The following is a 24,684-nucleotide window of genomic DNA, read 5'->3' as shown; positions in this document are numbered from 1 at the left end:
ACTGCCATAGAGTATCTGCTACTATTTTGTACAAGATACAATGCTTTGGTTGATGTCCTTAGCTTTGAGGATGGAGTATTAAGATGGTGGCATTTGTTTTCCCTTAGCAAGTTCTGATCTCTGTACTTGTGTCTCATACCTGGAGATAGTAGCTTTAGTGGTATTTTGTTGACATTGTAGATGCTGGGCACATGCTTCATTTTCCTGTTCTTTGTCTGAATCATCTTCTGACTGTGGACTTCCCTCTAAGTTTGCTCTCTCCCTCTCTATGAAGGCTTCATTTGGGAAAGGTGCATCACATCATTCTTGACTTTTCTATTCCAGCATCTACTTTTCAACTTACAATGCTCATTGTTGAAATTTAAACTGTACCCTTTTGTGCTTGCCATCTCACTATTGGCTCATTGTTTGGATAATGGGTCTGTCTTCCCCAGGGTCCCCTTGGGGTTTGTTTTGATACTTTTGTCCTGCAGCATGATTTGGAAGAATTTTGGTTTGTTCTTTTTTTTTCAATCCTATACGTCACTGTTACTTCCATGGTTGTTTTCTACATACTATTTCATTTCATCATTTGCCTTGATTAATTGGAATTCCTCCCTCAGGTAGCATTCTTTGAGATCTTTATTGGCAGAAGTTTTGAGGAAGCCGTTGAAGTCATTCTTGATTCCAGCCATATCCACATATCTGTTGTTCTTGGTACTTTGGTCATTTTCAAAAGTACAAATGACCCTCTTGTTGATGTACCAAGCAGGGTCTTCTGGGCTAGGTATCTGGGACTTGGATTTTTATCTTGCCTTCTTGATCACACTTGTAATGTTAGGATTCTGGCCTTCCACTTCTCTGTGTAATTCCTTCCCAAAGGAAAGATGGCTTTCATAGGTCATGGCAGTGATTGTTATGTAGATAGCAGGTTATCCCCTTGCTTTTTACATAATCTCATGTGGATACTTTGATGGTGAAATGTATGGAGTTCTTTTCAGATCAGGCCCTTGGTTCCCTTAATACTGACTCCCTCTCTGGAGAATATTGGTTGGATCTTACTACCCCTTTGCTCATTCTTGACTGGCTTTTCTTTAGTGCTTCTTGCAGAGGAATGGGCTTCCAAAGGTGACAGAAATTTTCATGCTTGTTTGTCATTAGACTTGCAGGTCCAAGATCTTCAGCAAGCCTCAAGTCACTTAACAGTGGCCCTTCCAGTCTCACTGGAAGGGCTACTGTCAGGCACCATCATCCTCAGGGCTGTTCTTGTTTGCTCCTGCACCTTTTAGGTATTTCAGTGGACATCTTACCTCTTTGAGCTGAAACTCTCAGCCCAACTGTTGGCATTTGTGAGGGTATATCAGTTGATGTTAAGTTCCATAGCTGAGCTGGGGCTCCCAAGTCATGCTACCATTGGATTGTGTTTTCTAGCCCTTTTCATTCGTCTTTCATATCTCAGGTTAAAAGAATCAGACTTTCTCAAGGTCTCCCTTTTTTGTTTACCTCTGTGGTTACCTGTTTACACATAGAGGTTTCACTGGAGGCCCTTGCCTAGCTGAGGAGTAACACCTTCAGGTTTTAAGCATCCTCTTCTCCTCTGCTGTTGAAATTCGCCAGATGTCTTTTTCTTGAAGTACCCATCTATACCATGATGTTTGGCACCTGTACTATCCAGGATACCCATTTCATCTCTGACCAAAGCTATCTGAATATCAAAGCTGCCAGTGGTTCCACTGTCTCCTATCTACAGGAACTAAACTTCTTGCATCTGGGAAAGGGATCTGCTTCATCTTCTCACCTAAATTACATTTCAGGCTAGTTATGTTGTTAGGTTTGCTTATAAAATACTCTTGTTTAAAAAATAAAGATTTTTTACAAATCATTGATAATAATCTTCAGAGACCTTCTCCTTCCCTCTCACTCTGTCAGGTTTGGGTTGGTGCAGATGAATGAGAGATGTTGCAGGTGTATGGTAGACTGAGCTGTGGTCATTACAATGCCCCCCATTTTTACATGTGAATAGGTTTCAGAACCTTCCACAGAAATTCAAAAATAACTGGCCTGTAACTGCCAAAATACCTTGTACCCCTATAAACAAATGCTTATAACTGCCTATTTTAACATTTCACTGTGTAATTTGATAGTTCAAATAAAAATATACCTCCAGTTATCATACTAAAACAATTTAATATTTCAAACAAATATGCATCTCAAACCATCATCCTAAAACAACCAAAGTAACCTTACATTACAGTACTCTCCTACTTTTGTTATACTCTTAAGTAAGCCATATATACCCTAAAATATACTCTTAAGTAAGCCATATATACCCTAAAATGTTTATAACTTCTTATTGTAACAGTTCATCGCCAAAATTGACAGTTCAAACAAAAACATACCTGACTATCACCCCTGAACACCCTAATATAATTTCAGTGTCCCATTGTAAAATTAAGTACGAGCCTACACATTTTCTTCGGCCTACGGTATCATTCTGCACATACTATATTAATGCACTGGGCATACAGTGGTGCTCAAATCTCATGCGACACGATTCTTTTTGTATCTTTCAGATTCAAAGACTCAATGGGACGTTGCCAAGTAGTTACATTTTTTTTCTCTAATTTCATACAAGTCGGCAAGTTTGCGAATTCACAGTTAGCCCTATTTTCCTTATGGTTTTATAAATATGATCCCTTTTATGCACTGGTATGATTCGTAATGTGTGTGATTTGAACAGATTTTTTTTTTACGTTGCTTAGTTCAAAGTGCAGTGTAATTAGGTTAGCGGTGCCATCAGTGAAAGCACACACAACATGCTCCTCGGACTTTTCAACATAACTACGTCTGCAGCATTATGACAGTAGACCTTATAAGCTGAACAGTCATAACAACATTTGTTCCGATACATAATACAAACCCTCGGTCCTTTAACATATGGAATGTAATCAGTGGCAGCTGGAACCGGTTGTAAGCTTCGAACAAGGGGGTTCGGTAGTTAACTGCTTGTCCGATAGTTGGGAGTCACGCCCGACTGAGAGGTGAAGATCCACTTTGCTTTCGGCCGCCATCGGAACAAGATGTGCTCTTAACCGCTCTGCTCGCTGTGTCGTATGCTTGGTTACTTCTTTACGAAGCCATCTTTCATTACTTTTGCCTTTAACTCTTGAGTGCTTGTGCGAGTGGAAACTTGTAAGTACTTTGTGTTTATTGTTTGGATTGCTTGTGATTCGTGTTGTAATGGAATCTCATGAGCTAGAGAGACCCCCCCTCCCCCCGCCCCCCAGTCATCCACAGATTGTGCCCTGGTGTGGAGGGCCATAGGTGAGGGGCCTTTAGGTCTCTCTTTGAGGTAGACCCTCATGATTTATGTACTCGGTGCTGAGGGCGCCAATGCTCTCGCACCGAGACTCGTGATTTATGTGTACTATTGTTGTCGGGGGAGCAGTGGGAGCGATACGAGGGGAGGAAGAAGGCACGTAAGCGTGCCAAGGAGTCGTCGGAGGGCTCTCCAGTAACTCCTCTGGTTACGGACACGTCTTCCTCTTTCCTTCCTCCGTCTCAGCTCCCGCGTATGGCTCCTTCCTCTTCGGGGGGCGTGTCGCGGTCCACCTCTTCCCTCGATCAGTCGAGTGTAGAGGAGGGGCCACAACACCTTGGCATTCAGTTGTACTCAGGGTCTTCCGTTCGTTCGGGGTGGGAAATCCCCCCCCCCCACTAACCCAACCTTTCCTTCCTCAGGTGAGCCTGCTGCGGGTGACGATCTCGGACAGGTCTGGTACTCGCTTGGGCTCCCGGGCACACACAGTGTTGAGGGGCTGCTCTACCACCTGGCTGCGCATGGATCCAGGCCGGTCACTCATGGCCCAGAGACGTCAGCCACAGCAACAGTGTCGACGCCAGGTTGTGCGGCTCCTCCTCATCTGGTGTATATGCAGCACGTGGCCATGGTTACTCCGACAGCCACAGTCCAGGCTCCGCTGCTGGGGTTGCCTAGGAGAGAGATCACCCAGCCGCCTGGTTTTGCTGCCCTCGCCCCAGCCCCTGACTTTCGGTGTCCCAAGAGTTCCCCGCTCGACCTGCCGCCAGTACCTGTGATGTCGCTGGCCCCTGTACTGCCACCAGTTCCTGTTGCTGCCGCTCCTGTACCAGTTCCTGCCGTCGTCGCTCCAGCCCGTGGTGTTGCTGCCCCCACCACAGGTCCCTCTGGACAGGTACAGCCGGGCCCTGTTGCTTCGGCAACTGCCCCGGCTCCGTCCTGGATGGAGGACCTGACAGTGGTCCTGAGTAAGCTGACAAAGAAGAAGAGGAAGGTGTCGTCGTCTTCGTCGTCGTCTGCAGCCGCCTCTTCCCCTTCGACTTCCAAGGCCTCACGGCCGAGAAAGAAGAAGGCAGCCTCCTCCCTCCCTAAGAAGTCTTGCTCAGAGACCTCTAAGGGTCTGTCCCACTCCGGTGGGACAGGTGGGGCTTCCGCTGGTCCTTCTGTTCATTCAGGAACGGGGCCCGTCTCTCCTTCCGCAAGGAAGAAGAAGACGGGGACCGGAGGGGTACCGGCTAACACCAGTACCTCTTCTCCTGGCGCCAGAGGTTCTGCCTCGGCACTAGGAACCGTCTCGGCTGCTCGTTCGCGCGTGGTATCGAGTGTACTGTCGCCAGCTGGTGACTGTGCAGCCAGGGTCCAGGCAACCGAGCCTGCTCGCTGCCAGGACCCAGGCACAGAGCGGAAGACTGGTGGCAGTCACCCAGGCGACTCCCGCCAGGCCAGCGATTGCTCTCATGGCAATCTGCTGGTTCCCAGGGTTGACGCGACGGTCCGCCCAGACTGTATGCAGGCCGAGGCGAGGAAGAGGTCCCCCCGGTTGCCAGGACCAGCTTTGGCTGGTCCAGGCACCGTGACGCGCCGTGAGAATGGGCCTCGCTCCCAGCTCGACAGTGGACTGTCGGTCTCCTGACCGCCGCTCCCACCGAGACCGGGTGGATAAGCTGACTGGCAGTAGCTCACCTGACGCTCTGGACCGTCGTTACCGTTCTCAGTCCAGCAGTTCTCCCCAGGGAGACCGTGCGACTAGGCCTGCAGCTCGATCATCACCGTGGGTTGGCGATCGCCTGCAGCCCCCCCAGCACACCGGTTCTGCCGGTGAGCAGGCGAGGAGCGTCAAGTCTTCCTCTCCTATCCCTTCAACCTCCTCGGGCTACACCAGGAGGAGCGAGACGATTAGGAGCGACCGTGAGGAGTGCGCTTCTCGCGGTCCTTTCACGAGGGCCTACGAACCTGGCACGGTCTTGGGACTGACCAGATTGTACGCCCAAGTGGTTGGAGGGGACCAAAAGGGGTCTGTTGTGGTTCCTCCTGTGGAAGGATTAGGGTCTCGGGATGCGTTCTCCTTGGATGGACTTGACGCAGTCACTCCCAAATTCCAGAGGTCTTTCGCAGAGGTTATTGCGCTGATTCGTCAGCACAATGACCTCGGGGAAGGATCGGTGCTTCCGCCCTCTGAGCCTACATCAAGGCTGGAGTCGTTCTGGGGCCCTAAGAAGGAACCCAGGACGACGGTGGGTCTGCCCCTATCAGCCTTGGCCGACAGTGTGCTGGGCCAAGTGGACTCTCTCGTCTCCAGACAGGATGGATCACTTCGGTCTGGCAGGTCGTACAAGCTACTTCTCCCTCCTCTACCATGACAGAGGCACTTCTACGTGCCTTTGGAGGACCCGCTGCTGCCCAAACAGGTTAACGCGGAGCTGGCTAGGCTAACTCCGGGTGTGTCTCTTCAACACCTGCTGGCGTTCTCGCAGCAAGAGGCATTGGCATTGGAATCGACTGCCATGGCAGCATTCCAAGCAGTCTCCTGGCTGGACCTGTGGTCCCTCACAGTGTCCAAGGTCGCGGCCTCCTCGGGAAACATCACTCCCGAAGTAGACCCGGCTTTCGGGAGACTGTGTCAGTCTGGAGGTAGGGCTATTTCCTACCTGTCCCACCATACAGCCAACCTGTGGGCCAACCTGGTTCTGAGACGTAGGGACGCAGTCGTCGGCAGGGTGTGAGGCAGCTTTGGGTCTGAGAAACGGATCGGTGCTGGGTTCCCCCTCTCTCTCTCCCGGAGAGATGGTGGACGCCGTGGTGGAACAGCGGCGCAGTCTCGAAGGCGACTGGGCAGCCTCAAGCCACTGCGGCTAAGCCTAAGAGCTTGCCTAGCGCTTCCTCTACGGCTAAGACGACGGCCTTGTCGAAGCCGAGAGGAAAGACCCAGCCTTCGGCTTCTACAGTAAGGATTGACCGTCAGCCCTCCTCCCAGTCCTCCTTCTCCCGAGGAGGAGCCGGGAAGAAGAAGTCGAAGAGAGGGAAACACTAGGAACAGTGTTCCCCCTCACCTGCTGCCGGAAGTGGGGGGGTGCCCGGCGAGCCATTGGGCAACTTGGCAGCGCTACGGAGCCGAGACCTGGATAGTGGATGTCCTTCGGGAGGGATATCTACACCCTTCGAGTCGCAGCCACCCCTCACCTCCAACCCGGTCCATCTACAGAGGTACGTCCCCGGTTCTGCCAGGGACGTAGCGCTTTGGCAAGAAGTGGAAGCCATGCTGAGCAAACAAGCTGTGGAGATCGTATGGGATTAGTCGCCAGGCTTCTACAGCCGACTTTTCCTGGTGGAGAAGTCATCGGGGGGCTGGCACCCGGTGATAGATCTCTCCCTTGAACTGATTCGTTTGCCAGACTCGGTTCACGATGGAAATGACACGTTCAGTGCTAGATTCTAACAGGGAGAACGACTTCATGCTTTCTGTGGATCTGAAGGATACGTTTGTTTCGACACGGCATACAAACCTTTGGTCCTTTTACAATAGGAAGGTACTAGCGGCAGCTGGATAGGTCGTAAGCTTTCGAACAAGGGGTTCGGTAGTTAACTGCTTGTCCGACAGGCGCGCGTGCGCGACTGGGAGGTAAACAAATCACTTTTGCTTTCGGCCTGCTGGCGTGTAGACGTGTATCATCACTCTCTGCCCGCTTCATCGTCGTTGCTTTCGCATGGTTGTGTTTTTCTTTTTCTATTTATCTAGTGAAACTGAATTGTAAGTACAATCATTTCATATTTATTTCCATTGAATTCAATTGTGAATTAAAGGATCTTGGTTTCTCCACGCCCTCCGATTACCCGAGTGCCGGGACTGAAGGGCGTAAGTGCGGGAATTCATTTTTCCCAGAAATGATCCTCGTATTGTGTATGCTCGGTGCCAAGGGCGGGAGAGCGCTCGCTCCGAGCTTATATTTTGGTTGGAAATGTGTAGATGAAAATCGTAAGTAAGTGCCCTTTTCATTTATTTTTTTTTTGACCTGTATGCTCGTTGCCGAGCGAATGCGCTCGTCACGAAAACTTATTCTGTATGGAAGTGGAATCGCAAGTACAGTATTCTTTTTCATTTTCATATATTTATTTGATTGTAGCAATACTCATTTTGGATCAGTTTCCGCTCTTACCCGGAAATTGATCCTTTCCCCTTTTTATTTGAATGAAGTGAAATCGCAAGTGCAGTTCTTTTTCATTTTCATATTTTATTGAGATTGCATTATTTACTTGGATCAATGTTTCCGCTATTTCCCGGGAATTGATCCTTCCCCTTTTTATTTTGTATGAAGTGAAATCGCAAGCGCAGTATTCTTTTTTATTTTTCATATATATTTTGATTGCATCAATTCATTATGGATCAAGGTTTCCGTTCATAATCGGGAATGGATCCTTTTACCCTTGCGCTCGGTACCGAGGGCGCAAATGCGCTCGCTCCGAGCCCTTATTCATTGTGAAGTGAATCGTAATGCAAGATTCTTTTTCATGTTATTCCTTTTATTATTGATTGCATCAATATTTATTTTGGTTCAAGTTCTGCTCAGTCAGGGAATTGATCCTTATGCCCTTGCATTCGGTGCCGAGGGCACGATTGCTCTCGGGCTCTTATTATTATTGTTGGGTACATGGGTGCTGTGCGGGGGTGGGGAACGAGAATCCCTCCCCCCCCCCAGGCCTGCAGCTCGATCGCCACCGCGGGTTGAGGATCGCCTGCAGCCCTCCAAGCCTGCTGGTTCTGCCAGCGAGCGAGGAGGGAGCGTCAGGTCTGCCTCTCCCGTACCTTCAACCTCCTCGGGTTACACCTGGAGGAGCGAGGTATTGAGGAGTGATCGTGAGGGGTGCGCCCCTCATGATCCCACCACGACGCCCTACGTGCCAGGCACGGTTCTTGGACCGGCCAGGACGTATGAGCAAGTGGCTGGAGGAGACCGAGGGGGCTGTCGCTGTTCCCCCTTCTTAGGAGGAAGGTTCTCGGAATATGCTCTTGTTCGAAGGGCTTAACGGTCCTACTCTGCAAGATGCTGTGACTTCCGAGATCCAGAGGAACTTTGCCGAAGTTATGGCGCTGATTCGTCAGCACAATGACCTCGGGGAAGGATCGCCGCTCCCACCAGCAGAGCCACGTCTCGGCTCGAGTCGTTTTGGGGCCCGAGAGGGAACCCAAATCGACGGTGGGTCTGCCGCGATCGGAGCTTGCCGACTGTGTTGAACCAGGTATTCTCTCGTCTCCGGACAAGAAGGCTCTCTCAGTTCTGGTCGGTCGAACAAGCTACTTCACCTCCTCTACTGCGACAGAGGCGTTTCTACGTGTCTTCGGACACCGTATTTGAATACCCCTTCGGTCCTCCTGAGAGGTTTCGACCTCGACGAGGACTGGAATGAGTCGGAGGACGGTATCGGCTCTCTCCTGTCAGGTGTCGATCAGCCCCACCCAGACGACGTTCACAGTGGCGGCAGACCCTTACCTACAGTATGAGTTCGTAACCCTCCTCGGGGAAAACGTTTTATCCTGACGATACGTTTTCCCAGGCTCTGAGAGGCCATCGCCGTAAGGCGATGGCTGCTCCTTTTCTTCTCCAACTGCTAGTTCCGCTGGGAAGGCAAGCCAGTATCCAATTCCTCCCCCATTCCCTCTCTCCTTACGGCTACGAGGGAAAGGGGAGGGATCCTACAGAGATTTCTCTGTAAGATCCCACGTTAGGGGCTGCGCTACCGCTGGGACCTTCGGGTCCTACCTGACATAAGCCCCGGTCGTTGAGGAGGGATCCTGCCCCTTTCTCGATTTCTACGGGAATCGAGAGGACCACCAGCCGATATCGTTTGACGAATTCGGTGGGGGTTTCGCAGGGTGCTTAGAATTCTACGGAATTTCTAGCGCAATCAGAGTGTTCGAGTCTTTTACGATCTCGAAACACTTAGGCGAGACCACGGTCCAAAGGGAGCGAGAATCCCCGATAATTGTTACACGATAATCGGGAACCTCGCTTATGCTCGAATTCCTGTAATTTCTAGCATTTGGAAGAAGACTGCTGCTGAAAAAAGAGTATCTCACAGTAGGCGATTAACCTGGAATAGAGAAGAACGGACGGGAACTTCCAGTTTGGCTTGAACTATCGTCTTCGGTATTCTGTTCACCATTGAAGCTTTCCTTTGGGAAAGACGTCTCCTTCACTCTCTTGACTAGAGAACGAAGGCGGTCGATCTCCAATCCTTATTCTCATTCCTTGAGGGGAAAAGAATTTAGGATGGAGGTCATGGTACAGAACCTACAAATATACTACGTATATTACCCTCGCGACATGATTCTTTTAACAGTTGAATTGTCCGGGGGGTAGGCGCATACCGTAGTTAACTCTACGGTTTGTGACCGAGACGAATTGTATCTTAATTGAACTGCAACTCGGGGTTGCCTGCAACCTCCCAGCAGTTATCAGTTTCGATTTTAGATACTTGGTATTGTCACGACAACACCAAATCAGCTTTTGTATTTACCGAAATCCGTTTCGTTTAAATATAATTGCTCGAGCGTATTCTTTATGCTCGATGGTTCTAGCCGAACGCATTCCTTCGTGGAAGGGATTAACTGGCAACTCAGGATGACGAGTCACCGAGAGCTACTGCGTATTGAGCTGCCTGATAGCAGCTCAGTTTCAGCTAGGTCTCGGAGATGCACGGTCGGTTACGTCTCTCTCTCCCCTGGTTTGATTGACTACCGAACCGTATCTCTACCCAACAATCATGGACTTAGGTCTCTGATTAACGGGGATTCTCGCAATAATGAAGGACCATCTACTGCTGTGACGCTCGATTTCATCGCCTTCGACATTGCGAGAATTTTCAACAGAGATATCTCTTGGACTCTTTCATCCTTCTGTTTACTGCACGGTAACAGAAGTCTGTACTAGTCTCCCGCTGCATCGCACCGCGATAATGCGAATGATTTTGCAGACATCTGAGTTTGTCTTCAAAATATCTCGTATTCGTAGGTGTGCAATTATTCATTGTTCGCCCCGAATTAACAGATGTGTCAGAAGACATCGCCTACTCTCCGACCTGACAGCTCTACTTCCAAATGTTCAGCCCATGAGAAGCAGTTCTTCAGCAGCATTTCCCTGTGTCTTCATTACTGAAAAGCGCTCCGCTTTTATTGCAACTACGATCCTCACCGGACAGCAATGAATAGCGGTTAGCGTTCTCAGTCTTTGTAGCACAGATTCAGAATCTTGAGAATCCTTCTCTCGGTTCAGCTGTGAAGACGTAGGTTGCATTTTCTGTACACCTTCGTCTTCAACGACACATAGTGTTGTTTCTCCTTAGCTGAGAATCAACTATACTATGAGATATCTTGCCATCAGGGACCTCGGTCTCTAGAAGGCAATTGACTTTCGCCTGTTGGGCACATGCCTTAAGAGAATCATCACCTCGCCTTCTGGCATCGGTGACGAACAAATTATTTGTTTAGTCTCTTGGCATAACCCTTTTAAGGCGAAGGTCACGTGACTTGCTCGGGTGCTTGGACAACTTGCCTCCTACCGAACGCAGTCAGTCGGCAGCTGTCAGAGCGCCCAAGTCAGTTACGGACATCGCTGTGGACTTAGTTCGGTTGTTCCAGAACAGTCTTTTCTTCGTCCTAACGGCTTGTCACAGTACCCATACCATCGACACCCACCATTGAGTGTCGGTGTCCTATCCACTACCGAGAAGAACTTCACTGCATGGGGATAGGAGAATGTGAGACGACTTCGCTGCAGACAGATAGACCAGTATGGGTACAGGACATCACCGAAGTCGAGAAGAGGGATAGGTCATACGACCATTCCCTTCTTTTCCTCTGAGGTAATTGCATGACTTTTCCTGCGAAGTCAAGCATCCAGGGGAATGGGGATTCGTGACGCTCGATTTCGTACCGACTTCGTAGCGAAGACTCAGAACCCTTCGGTTCCTGACGATCGGTTAGAGTCCTTCACAATCCCCTCCCTAATGGACTTCACCGCCTTCGATGCGAAGGAGATGCTGCTTTGTCCTGTGAAAGCGCGACCGCGCTTTCTGAAAAGAAACTCGACATCCCAGGCTGAGTGTTGAAGACTCTTCGTCAGCACCAAGATGACCTAGAAGTACACTCCCTCGAGTTACACAAGAACTTCTCCGTGGCGCAGGTACTGAAGGCAGGGGTCTGGTACAACCAGACCACTGGCACCTCCTTCTACCTTTTGGATATTGCCCACAGGTCCTTGGATCGTTTTCCTTGGGACCCGTGGTGGCTGCTCAACACGTTGTGTAGCTAACCCAGACCCTAGCAGGCTGAACAGCATCGAGTCCTGGTGTGATGTAAGAAAGAGATAAGTGAATGAGAGAGTGACTGGCTTCTCTTCCTATCTTTTTCTCCCCCTCTACTTGTGGGTAGAGGGATACGGTCATCACCTTGCTGGATAAGGACGAGATGCAGGTGAGCTACTCGACAGAGCCCCATCCTATCCCTTTCACTAGGGATGGGAGCGAATATTCCCACCACTTCCTCCTACAAGGGGGGGGAAGTGGATGCCAACAAGAGACAAACCATAACTTTATGTTGCCTCTTGCAAATAGGAACTTGTTCTTGTTTGCTGGTACGAAGAGATACGCTTGCCTCTCTCTTAGTACTTGGTCCAGAGGTCTGACCATTGATCCTGCGGTGCACACCCCGATCAATCGGACAGAGGCTTGGATCCCTCCCTCGCTCTTACGACCAGGGAGGCATTCCAAGGTTGGGCGAATACCAGTCTGTTCACAAAAGACTCAGATTCCTCCCACCAAGAAGTGAGTCTTCCTATTGTAAAAGGACCGAAGGTTTGTATGCCGTGTCGGAACAAATGACAATTTGTCCAAAATTGCATTTTTCCTAACTATACAAACCTGAGGTCCTTTTACACATAGTCCCACCTCATGCCACCCCTCACTCTGCAGTTTTTGCTTGGGCCAAAAGCAAAAGTGATTTGTTTACCTCCCAGTCGCGCGCGCGCGCCTGTCGGACAAGCAGTTAACTACCGATCCCTTGTTCGAAAGCTTACGACCTATCCAGCTGCCGCTAGTACCTTCCTATTGTAAAAGGACCTCAGGTTTGTATAGTTAGGAAAAATGCAATTTTGGACAAATTGTCATTTCTCGCTCTCCAAGAGTTCCAGAAACGGGTGATGGGACACTCAGTGGTGTTGATGAGCGACAACACCACAGTAGTGGCATATGTCAACAAAAAAGGGGGCCTAGTGTCCCTCCCGTTGCACCAGTTGACGTTGCAGGTGCACGAGTGGGCCGTAGCTCACTCAGTAGAGCTGTCAGCCCGATACATTCCAGGCAAGAGGAATGTAGTGGCAGACAAACTCAGCTGTCGGAATCAGGTGATAAGGACTGAATGGTCCCTTCACCCAGACGTGGCGGAAAGGCTCTTCAACCTGTGGGGGCGTCCAGTCGTGGATCTGTTCGCCACCCAGCACAACAGAAAACTCCAGGTTTTCTACTGAGTTGTGCCGGACCCATCGGCAGCTGCAGAGGACGTTCTTCAACACCCGTGGGACAACCTCTTCGTGTACACCTTTCCCCCGTTCTGTCTGATTCACAAGGTGATCAGCAGGGTCCTGGTCACCGCAAATCTTCGGATGATTCTGGTGGCACCCAAATGGCCTAAGGCTGTTTGGTATCCGGACCTGCTGGCTCTTCTCGCTGAAGCACCGAGAGAGATTCCCCCCTGTCACAACCTCCTGTTCCAGCCACATGTGGAACGGTACCACCGATCGGTTCGGTCCCTGTGTCTTCATGGCTGGCTGTTATCCACCATCTCTTGCGAGCGAGAGGCTTTTCTCGCCGAGCAGCAACAGAGATGGCTGGGTACCTCAAGCTGTGTACCAGAGGATGTGGTCTGTCTTCTGTGGTTGGTGTAGCGGATTTCCTCGTCTTCCTTCGCCGAGAGAAGCTCCTCTCTGTCTCCGCAGTGAAAGGCTACAGAGCCGCCCTGACCCTAGTCCTTAAGCTGTGGGGAGTGGATATCTCCACCTCCATGGAGATCTCCCTCCTAATAAAGAGCTTCGAGAGGTCTTGCCCACCCAGGGAACTCAGGCACCTGGGGTGGGACGTGACTCTTGTCCTTAGGAGTTTGACTCAAAGACCCTTCGAGCCACTCCTGGAGTTGTCAGACAGGGACCTGACCCTCAAGATAGTCTTTCTGCTGGCCCTGGCATCGGCGAAGAGAGTAGGGGAACTTCATGGTCTTTCTTTTGATGTTAAGCACACGAGGGGATGGGGATCGGTGACCCTCTATTTCATCCTGGATTTCGTAGCGAAGACTCGGAACCCTTCGGTCCCTGACGACCGGTTCGAGTCATTCACGATCCCCCCCCCCTGAAGGACTTTACCAACGATGATGCAGATGAGATGCTCCTTTGTCCTGTGAGGGCGCTACAGCGCTATCTGGAGAGAACTTGCCACCTCAGGCCTGAGTGTCGACGCCTCTTTGTTAGCACTGGGGTTACCAAGAAGGAGGTGTCCAAGAACACTTTCTTTCTGGCTTCATGAGGCGATCAGGAAGGCGTACGATTCAGAGAGGAGTGACGACACCAGTACCCTTCGTCCGAGAGCCCACGAAGTCAGAGGTATTGGTCCAACCCTTGCGTTCCGCAAGAACTTCTCCGTGGCACAGGTGCTGAAGGCAGGGGTTTGGGCCAACCAGACCACCTTCACATGTTTTTATCTTCAGAATATCGCCCACAGGTCCTTGGACACCTTTTCCTTGGGACCCGTGGTGGCTGCTCAACAAGTTGTGTGGCTTACCCAGCTCCCGGGCGGACAGAACAGCATCGCATCCTTGTGTGACTGTGTGAATGGGCGAGCAAATGAGAGTGTGACTAGCTTCTCTTCCTCCCCCTTTCTTTCCTCTACCTGTGGGCAGAGGGCTGTGGTCGTCACTATGCTGGACAGGAGGCAGATCCAGGTAAGCTACGCGACTGAGCTCCGTCCTGTCCCTTTCAGTAGGGATAGGAGCGGTTATCCACCACTCCCCTAACAAGGGGGGGAGTGGATGCCAACAAGAGACAAACCCATGACCTTATATTTGTCTCTTGAGTAGGAACTAATTCTTGCTTGCTATTCATAAGAGGCACCCTTGCCTCCCTCTTATGAATTTGGTCCAGAGGTCTGACCACTGATTCTGCGGTGCACACCCTGATCAGCTGGGCAGAGGCTAGGATCCCTCCCTCTGCTCTTACGACCAGGGAGGGAACGAAGGTCAGACGAACACCAGTCTGTTCTTAAGACTCAGATTCCACCCACCAATAAGTGAGTCTTCCATATGTTAAAGGACCGAGGGTTTGTATTACGTATCAGAACAAATCACAATTTGTCGGAAATTGTATTTTTCCTAACTATACAAACCTGAGGTCCTTTACATAGTCCCACCTCATGCCACCTCTCACTCTGTTCCTGGGCCTAAAGCAAAGTGAATCTTCACCTCTCAGTCGGGCGGGACTCCCAACTATCGGACAAACAGTTAACTACTGAACCTCCTTGTTCAAAGCTTACGACCGGTTCCAGCTGCCGCTGATTACATTCCATATGTTAAAGGACCTCAGGTTTGTATAGTTAGGAAAAATACAATTTACAACAAATTGTGATTTTCAAAGTAGGAATATGAATTACAACCAGTTTTCTTTGAATGTTGAAATTTATGCCGTGTTTAAGCTGCCTGTATGTTGCAAAATGTTTCATAGGCCTAAAGAAATCATCTAAGCCTTCTGAGATGTAATCTGTTACTAATGAATTTAATTGTAGAGATTACCTGTTCTTTCAGGAATACGATAGGAATATGAATTACAACCAGTTTTCTTTGAATGTTGAAGTTTTAGGCTGTGTTTAAGCTGCCTGTATGTTGGAAAATGATTTATAGGCCTAAAAAAATTTCTAAGCCTTCTGAAATGTAATCTGTTACTAATGTTTTTATTTGTAAAGATTACCTGTTGTTTGAGGAATAACAGATGATGATGATCTTGATTATATGGAGAAGATAGCTATTAATTAAAATATCATAAGTATTAATGTTAAGGTGTATGGAACACTTGTTTTTATACATTCAACTTCCCTGTCAGATATATACTTAGCTATAGACTCCGTCGTTCCCGACAGAAATTCGAATTTCGCGGCACACGCTACAGGTAGGTCAGGTGATCTACAGCGCTACCGCTGGGTGGCAGGAATAGGAACCATTCCCGTTTTCTAATTCAGATTTTCTCTGTCGCCGGACCATCAACATTGTTATTGGTTCCTCCTGACTTGATTTTCGTGTTTCATCGCTATTGATCTTGTAGACTGGTTTAATTGGTGACGTATTGGATCTTTGGTTGGGCATACGCTTTTGTGGACTGTTAATTGGATTTGGATTTGGATTTTTCTCAGAATGTCGGACTCTAGCTATACAGTTAAAAGACTATGTGTGAATGAGGGTTGTACGGTGAGGCTACCGAAGGCTTCGGTAGACCCTCACACGGTTTGTAAGGGGTGTAGGCAGAATGAATGCTCTGTAACTAACACCTGTAATGAATGTGTAGATATGGATGAGGAAGAATGGAAGACTAAATTCCTATTTAAGGAAATTAGGTATGGATAGGGCTAGAAAGGCTTCCTCCAGAAACTTAAGTAGGTCTCGTTCTAACGAGCCAATTAGTGTAGCACCTAATCATAAATTTATAATTGCTTCCTCCTGTACTACAAAGACTGCAAATCCTTCATCAGAGATTGCAGATCTAAAAGCTGCCCTCAAAAGGATGGAGCTTCAAGTGCAAGCTCTGCAAGGTAAGCACAGTGAGAGTGACGTGAGTGTCCTCAGTGTAGTGGAGGGTGCACCTGATCGGCTCTGTCTCGCTGCCAGGCCTAGACCTCTTCCAAGCTCCCAGGCCCAGAGGAGAAGGAATGTCAACAGCCTTACGGAGGTTATGGAGAGTCCCCACCAATCAGGCGTCCCCTCGGCAGATTCTGTTGCGTCCCAGACTACCAAGGATAGCTATAGGAAAAGCATCCTAAAAAAAGTGCTTCCCGTCATCAGATTCTTCACCCCAAAGAAAGGGCTGGAGTTCAGACGAACTGTCACGCCCGTTGAAAAGGAGTTGGAAGGCACCGGCTTTGGATTCGAGCCCAGAATGTTTTCCGGAAGAATCTCCATGCGAGAGGAAGAGATCTAAGAGTGCCCGTGTTGCAACAGCTCTCAACTCGGAGTCTCCTACATCCTCTAGACCTCCTTCCCCGCTCTCGGATAAGGAAGAGGAGGATACAGCTACCAAGATTCTCCAAAAAATGCAAGAACAGATCTCCTCATTAGTAGGTGTTCTGAAAAAGGATACTCCTAGGAGAAAAGACACTTTCCTTCCGGTAAAGAAATCGACTCAAAGGACAGACGTATCTGGCCCCAAGCTCCTCTACTCTACTCCTCGGACAGGAAGCAGGCGAAAAGCGCCAGAAGCGCCAGCCTGGCGCAATGCGCCAGAAGCACCAGCCCGGCGCCAGGCGCCACAGGTGACATCCAAGGGGCAGACACTAGGATCTTCCATCTTTGAGAGAGAGATTAACCGAGAGGCTTCTTATAGCTTTGTGCAGGATCAGCTTTCTCCTGACAGGGACTCTAGATGTCGCACAGGCGGCCGTAGCCCCTGTCGGGATGGGGCTTCATCTGTTAAGAGTGTTTTGCAAGAACATCCCTCTACTGACAAGGGAGATAGATGTCGCACAGGCGGCCGTCGCCCTTGTCAGGAGGGAGATCATGATAGAGTTTTTTCGCAGGATCAGCCTCTCCCTAGCAAGGACGCAAGATGTCGCACAGGCGGCCGTCGCCCTTGCAAGGGTGGCTTGGATACTGCGAGAAACACTTCACCTAGTGAAAAGAGACGCTCCTCTTAGGTTGATCGCTCTTCCCCCATCAGGACCGAACATGAACTTGAAGATGTTTCGGACTCAGAAGCTCATACGGGGGCGGGCCTCTCAGATTATAAGACTTTGGCAGCCCTTTTACTGCAAGAGTTCGGAGATTCTCTGAGTCCTGCCCCACCTCCTTCTCCTCGATCTTTATTCACGAGTACTAAGATCTCGAAGTCATCCTCCTTCTTAAAGATGAGACCGACCATTTCCATGAAAAAAGTGCTGCGATTTGTTGGGAACTGGCTTAAATCTAAGGAAGAGTCTGGAAAAACCGTCTTTACCTGCCCTCCTTCCAAACTATCGGGAAGGAGAGGCATTCGAGACAGACCTCCCTTAACGACGACCCCGAGGGAACTGTCTGCGAAGTACAAGGACCCTGTCATGAGAGAAACTCTATTGCATCTTGTAGACCAGATGTTAGAGAAGGAGGCCATCGAATTGGTTCTGGACCCACACTCCCGAGGCTTCTACAACCGTCTTTTTCTGGTTCCGAAGTCATCGGGGGGCTGGAGACCAGTACTGGATGTGAGCGCATTGAACCGATTCATAGAGAAGACAAGATTCTCTATGGAAACTTCCAACTCGGTTGTTGCGGCTCTCCGTCCTGGAGATTGGATGGTCTCCCTGGATCTACAGGACGCCTACTTTCATGTCCCCCTGCATCCTTCATCGAAGAAATATCTTCGCTTCATGATGCAAGGCAAGATTTTTCAATTCAGGGCCTTGTGCTTCGGCCTGTCCACAGCTCCCCAAGTTTTCACGAGCCTAATGAGGAACGTGGCAAGATGGCTACATCTGAAAGGGATAAGCATATCACTCTATCTAGACGATTGGCTCATAAGAGCAAAATCAGAACATCAGTGCTTGGAGGATCTGGGAACGACACTGGAACTGATAAAATCACTCGGACTGCTCGTGAACCTCAAGAAATCACAAATGATCCCCAGCCAGAACATAGCCTATCTGGGGATTCAGATGGATTCTCGGGGTTTTCGAGCTTTTCCTTCGCAAGAGAGAATTGCTCGAGGTTTGGAAAAAGTCTTGAACTTCTTAGGGAAAGAACGAAGCTCAGCAAGGGAATGGCTCAGCCTTTTGGGTACCCTTTCGTCGCTGGAGCAGTTCGTTTCCCTAGGGAGACTAAACCTCAGACCTCTGCAGTTCTACCTGAGAAGAATGTGGAATCAGAAGACAGGAGAACTGTCAGATTCCTTTCCCATTCAACAGGAGATAAAGTCTCACCTGAAGTGGTGGTTAACCCCTTTAAGAAGAAACGAAGGAGTGTCCCTTTTGATTCGGAACCCTCTCCTAGTGTTGTTTTCCGACGCCTCGGAAACAGGATGGGGAGCAACATTGGGACCAAAAGAAGTGTCAGGCACCTGGACAAAGGAACAGGTAGCATGGCATATCAATGCGAAGGAACTTCTGGCTATCCATCTAGCCCTGAAGTACTTCGAATCGGAAGTCAGAGGAGTGGTAGTCCAAGTCAACTCGGACAATACCACGGCTCTGGCTTACATCCGAAAACAGGGAGGCACTCACTCTTTCTCACTTTACGAGATTGCAAGAGCTCTATTGACCTGGGCGGAGGAACAAGGCATATTACTCCTAACAAGATTTGTACAAGGAGTAAGAAATGTGAGAGCAGACAGGCTGAGCAGGAAGAACCAGGTCCTTCCAACAGAGTGGACACTCCACTTAGAAGTCTGCCAAGAACTCTGGTCCCTCTGGGGGAAACCTCAGAGAGACCTGTTTGCCACGTTCCTCTCCAGGAGGATGGACAACTTCTGCTCATTGGAAGAAGATCCCAGAGCCATAGCGATCGATGCTCTCCTCATGGATTGGTCAGGCATAGACTCTTACGCCTTTCCCTCATTCAAATTGCTGGGGGAAGTGCTAAGGAAGTTTGTTCATCGAAGGGAACAAGATTAACTCTCATTGCTCCCTTTTGGCCTGCTCGAAACTGGTTCACAGAGGTACTGGAATGGACGGTGGACTTCCCCAGATCTCTTCCCGAAAGGACAGATCTGCTCAAACAACCCCACTTCGAGAGGTTCCACAAAAACCTCCCTGCTCTCTCCCTGACTGCCTTTCGACTATCGAAAGACTGGTCAGAGCGAGAGGCTTTTCTAGGAAAGCTGCGAGCGCAATCGCTAGAGCCCGCAGGTCCTCTACCCTGCGGGTCTATCAATCGAAGTGGGAAGTCTTCCATAGATGGTGTAGGTCGAAGAAGCTGTCCTCATCCAGTACCTCTGTGACCGACATTGCCGACTTTCTTCTCTTCTTAAGGGAAGAATCTAAATTGGCTGTTTCCACTATAAAAGGATATAGGAGCATGCTTTCTGCTGTATTCAGGAACAGAGGCCTGAATATAGAAGAAAATAAGGATCTTCATGATCTCATTAAGTCCTTCGAGACCTCCAAATTGAGATCTTCTCTCCCTCCGAGTTGGAACCTGGATGTAGTCCTCAAGTTCTTGACTTCAGACAGGTTCGAACCTCCGGATAAAAGCTCGTTTAGAGATCTCACGAGAAAGTGCATATTCCTATTGGCCCTCGCAACTGCCAAGAGGTTCAGTGAATTGCATGCATTGGATTCTAGGGTGGGATTTAAAGAAGATTCTGCAATGGTTTCTTTTCAACATCTATTCCTGGCGAAAAAACGAGAACCCTTCTAGACCTTGGCCTAGAAGTTTCGAAGTCAAGGGACTCTCTCCTCTTGTAGGTAGAGAGTTGGAAAGGTCTCTCTGCCCAGTCAGAGCACTGAAGTTTTATCTTAAGAAGAAGACTCAACTTCAGGGATGTCGCCAGAGCCTCTGGTGTGCAGTAAGAAACCCCAAGAGACCTATGTCAAAGAACGCACTGGCGTTCTTTGTTAGGAATGTGATAACAGAAGCCTACATGAAGTGCCAAGAGAACTCCTTAAAGCCGCTTAGGGTTAAAGCTCATGAAGTTCGTGCAGTTGCAACTTCCCTATCTTTTAGCAAGAATATGTCTATGAAGGACATTTTAGCAGCGACGTATTGGAGATGCAACTCAGTGTTTGCTTCCCATTACTTGAAGGATGTAAAAGTAACATACGAAAAATGTTTTTCTCTTGGTCCTTACGTATCAGCGGATACTGTGCTGGGACAAGGAGCTGATACCGATCCTTAAATAATGTTTAGTTTTTTATTGGTGTTTTTGTAACAAATTTGGTGTTGAGTTTTAGGGTTGTTTGAAAGGATGTTGGGGATGACTCCTTTCAATCGTAGTACTAACCCCGGTGTTAGGATCAGGTGATCGTGGTCAGTGTCGTGCTCCTTGATAATGCCATTAGGCAAGGTGTTTTGTCATGTAAGTGGATAGGACCCTGTTGACAAAGATCCTAAGGTTCTGTCGAGTAAGCGGATAAGACCCCATTGACAGACCAACAAGAACTCTTAGCAGGAGGTCACTACCTCGCTGAGGCTCTTGAAGCGATACAGGCTCCTAGGCAGTAGCCATGAAGTCTTTCGCTAACACAGGTAGGAACCAAGGTTTTTTATTTATTACCTACAACGTATGTTTTTTACCTGTCTATTCAGTAAATAGCTGTCTCTTACCCTCTGCCAAAGGTGCAGATCAGCTAAGTATATATCTGACAGGGAAGTTGAATGTATAAAAATGTTATTGTCATGATACAATAAAGTTTTGTACATGAACTTCCCTGCCAGATATATACTTAGCTTAGGTCTCTGACGTCACGACAGAAAATTCAAAACTCGCGGCACACGCTACAGGTAGGTCAGGTGATCTACCTTACCCGCCGCTGGGAGGCGGGTGTAAGAACCAGTCCCCCTTTCTTGTCAGATTATTTTCTGTCGCCGGCTGGACAACACCTGTTGTTCAGTCCTTACGATAGTTAAAATTCGTTCTCGTTGCCGACGATTTGGATTTTGGTGAAGTACCCTTTGTTTGTTGGCTTGGCATACGCTTTTTGGACTGTTTTTTGGATTTTTCTTTTGGATTTCTCTTACATATCTATAATCATGGATGATTCTGAAGTTAAGAAACCTAGTTTATTTAGGGTTTGTTCTGAGAAGGAATGTAAAGTTAGGCTTCCTAAAGCTGCATTAGATCCTCACTCGGTATGTGAGTCGTGTAGAGGGAATGAATGCTCTTTTATTAACCCTTGCAAAGAGTGTGAGAATTTGGATGAGGATGGTTGGAAGGCTCTCTCTTCTTATGTGAGAAAGTTAGAGAAAGATAGGGTGCGCAAGGCTTCTTCAAAGAGTTCTAGTAGATCGAGGGTGAGTGAAGTTGACGCTGAGAATCCTGTAGTAGAAGTAGTTCCTTCTCCAGTTTCAGCCCCTGCGCCCAGCATTGAACCCGAAGATTCGTTTTCGGAAATTGCTTCTGGGAGAGCCTCGATCAGGAGTAAGGAGAGCCTTGCTCGCTCTCGACAAGGTAAGAGTGATGATAGTGCAAGTGATCAGTGCAGTGCCCCTAGTGCAGTGGAGGGTGCGTCTGACCGGCTCACTAACGCTTCAGGCCTAGACCTCTTCCAGACTCCCAGACCCAGTGGAGGAGGAAAGTCGAAAGCCGCAGGAAGGTTAGGGAGAACCCCCACCGGTCAGGCGTCCCCTCGGCAGTTCCTGTTGCTCGTTCCCAGGCTGCCTTGGATCGAACCAAGAAGGAGTTATTGCGCCAGTGCTTCTCGTCATCTTCGTCGCCTTCTCCTCAGCGTAGATGGAGCGCATCGGAGTCGTCTCGCCCTCTCAAGAGGCCCTGGAAGGATCCTTGCGCCCTTCCTTCCAGCCCCGAATCCTTTGCGGAAGAGCCAGAAGTGGAACGCAAGAGAACCAAGATTTCGTCCGGTTACGCTTCTCCTGTTCGCTCTCGGACTTCGTCCCCTGTAGAGGAGTTTAAGAGATCTCCTGCGCGTATCCTGGCGGGTCTGCAGGCGCAGATTGCGGCTTTAGCGGAGTCTATTGCCGGGACTTCTCATCGTCGGAAGGACGCCTCACTTCCGGTGAAGAAGTCTAAGAACGTTCCTTCAACTAAATCTCCTTTGGCTAGAAGAGCTTTTGAGCCTGTTAGTAGGAGGTCAGAAGTGCAGGCTGAAGCTCGGGATCTTTCTCCGAGTAGGCTCTCCTCTCTTCCCAGCAAGAGTTGTGAGCTTGTAAGGCGTAAGGAGCCAGGCAGGCTCTCTCCTCAGGATGAAGGGCAAGACATTCCGCTCCTCTTCAGTTAGGCGTCAAGAGCTTGACAGACGTCAAGAGCCTAGTTTTCGTCAGGAGCGAAGGAAGAGTTCTTCGCCTGGTGGCCTCTCTCCTTTTGACGGACGCTCGGAGCCTAGTAGGCATCAAGAGCCTAGTAGGCGCAAAGAGCCTAGTAGGCGCCAAGAGCCTGGTAGGCAGCAACGGAAGTTTTCTCCTCCGTTAGATCACTCCCGATTGGATAGGCGCTCAGAACCTTGTAAGCGCCGCGCTTCTGACAGGGATTCATCTGTGGATGTTTTCTCTCCCCGTGGCAGGCGTCAAGAGCCTGGCAGGCGTATTGAGGATGGCAGGCGCCAAGAGCCTAGCAGGCGCAGAGAGCCTGATAGGCGCTCTCCCTTTTCCAGACGCTCTTCTGTGGACTTAGAATCTGTTTCCGACAGACGGGCCTTCACTTGTAGGCGCTCTCCTAGTAGGCGCTCCCCAAGTAGGCGCTCTCCTAGCAGGCGCTCACCAAGTAGGCTCTCTCCTGGGAGGCGCTCTCAAAGTAGGCGCTCTCCTAGTAGGCGCTCTCCAACTAGGCGCTCTCCAACTAGGCGCTCTCCTAGTAGGCTCTCTCCTGGGAGGCGCTCTCAAAGAAGGCGCTCTCCTGGTAGGCGCTCCCCGTGTAAGCGCTCTCCCGGTGGTTTTTTCTTCCAGTAGGCGCTCGCCTAGTAGGCGCTCTCCGAACAGGCGCTCGCCAAGGATTAGCTCTCCTCCGGGCAGTAGAGCTTCTAGACGTCATTCTTCGGAAGAATTTGTTGCTGATTCGGAGGAAGATTTGCCCAAGGATGCTTCGGTTTCTTCGTATAAGAGACTTACAGACCTCCTCTTGCAAGATTTTGGGGAGTCTTTTTCGGCCGTTGCTCCTCCGTCTCCTCCGTCCTTATTTTCAACGACTAATACGGCTAAGAAGTCTTCAGTCGTTAAGATGAAGCCTACAGTGTCCATGAAGAAGGCTATGAAGAACTTTGACGACTGGTTGCTTTCAAAAGAAGAGAAGGGCAAGACAGTTTTTTCTTTTCCCCGTCCAAGCTGGACGGGTAAGATGGGGTTCTGGTACGAGTCCAGGAGAGCCCTTCCGGGTCTAACTCTTCCTTCTTCTGCAGACTCGGACTTCTCTTCGTTGGTCGATTCCGCACGTCGCTCGGCGCTGAATTCTGCGAAGACGACGTGGGGTATGAGCGAGTTGGATCACCTTCTGAAGGGAATGTTCCGAGTCTTAGAAGTTTTTAACTTTCTTGACTGGACCCTGGGAGTGTTGGCTAAGAGGACTCAAGAGCAAGACACTCTTTCGCCTGAAGACCTCCACGCGGTTCTGTCTTGCATGGACAAGGCAGTGAGAGACGGTTCCGGGGAAATTGCTTCACTTTTTGGTGCAGGAGTGGTAAAGAAGAGGGCCGTTTTCTGCTCTTTTCTTACCAAGGCGGTTTCTCACGCACAGAGAGCTTCCTTGCTGTATTCACAGCTTTCCCCGCAACTCTTCCCCAAAAAGACTATTAACGATATCTCCAGCTCGTTATCAGCTAAAGCGACGCAGGATATGCTAGCTCGCTCGGCTAGAATTCCGAAACCTTCGTTTCAGCAGAAGACGAAGAAAGAGGCTCAAAGTAGGCAAGAACCCTTTCGAGGTGGACCTTCGTCTCGCTCTTCTTCCTCCAGAGGTTCGAGACCACCTAGAAGAGGAAGGACCTTCTCCCGGTCTATTAGGGCCAAGAAATAGTTCGGGTGTCCTCCAGACAACTGTGGGTGCCAGACTTCTGAACTTTGCAGATGTCTGGGCACGAAAGGGGGCGGACAACTGGTCCCTCGCGATCATCAAGAGGGGATACCTCATTCCCTTTATTTCGAGACCGCCCTTGACCACCACTCCAAGGGCACTGGTGGCCAAATACAAAGACCCACTAATGAATCAAGCCCTCGCTCTAGCGGTAGAGCTGATGTTAGAGAAAGAGGCAATAGAGATGGTTCAAGACCCTCTTTCAGCGGGGTTCTACAACCGTCTGTTCCTAGTTCCCAAGAACTCAGGAGGATGGAGACCGGTTCTGGACGTAAGCGCCCTGAATGTCTTTGTGAAGAAGAGGAAGTTCGCTATGGAGACGACGTCATCAGTCTTAGCAGCTCTTCGTCCTGGGGACTGGATGGTGTCGCTGGACCGTTCAGGACGCTTACTTCCATGTGCCGATCCATCCTTCTTCTCGCAAATATCTCAGATTCATGT

General features: G+C 49.5%; 1 protein-coding gene across 1 annotated transcript in view; it reads left to right on the top strand.

The window, feature by feature from the left end:
- LOC135222695 (serine/threonine-protein kinase SMG1-like) overlaps positions 1–24,684 on the top strand; it is a gene marked incomplete at its 5' end in the record, with an annotated part of 271,434 nt that overhangs the window by 132,163 nt on the left and 114,587 nt on the right.

The sequence above is a fragment of the Macrobrachium nipponense genome, chromosome 8 (genome assembly GCF_015104395.2).
Source record: "Macrobrachium nipponense isolate FS-2020 chromosome 8, ASM1510439v2, whole genome shotgun sequence".
Taxonomy (NCBI): Eukaryota; Metazoa; Arthropoda; class Malacostraca; order Decapoda; family Palaemonidae; genus Macrobrachium; species Macrobrachium nipponense.
The sequence above is the reverse complement of the archived record's forward strand: the minus strand, read 5'-3'. Positions and strand labels throughout refer to the sequence as shown.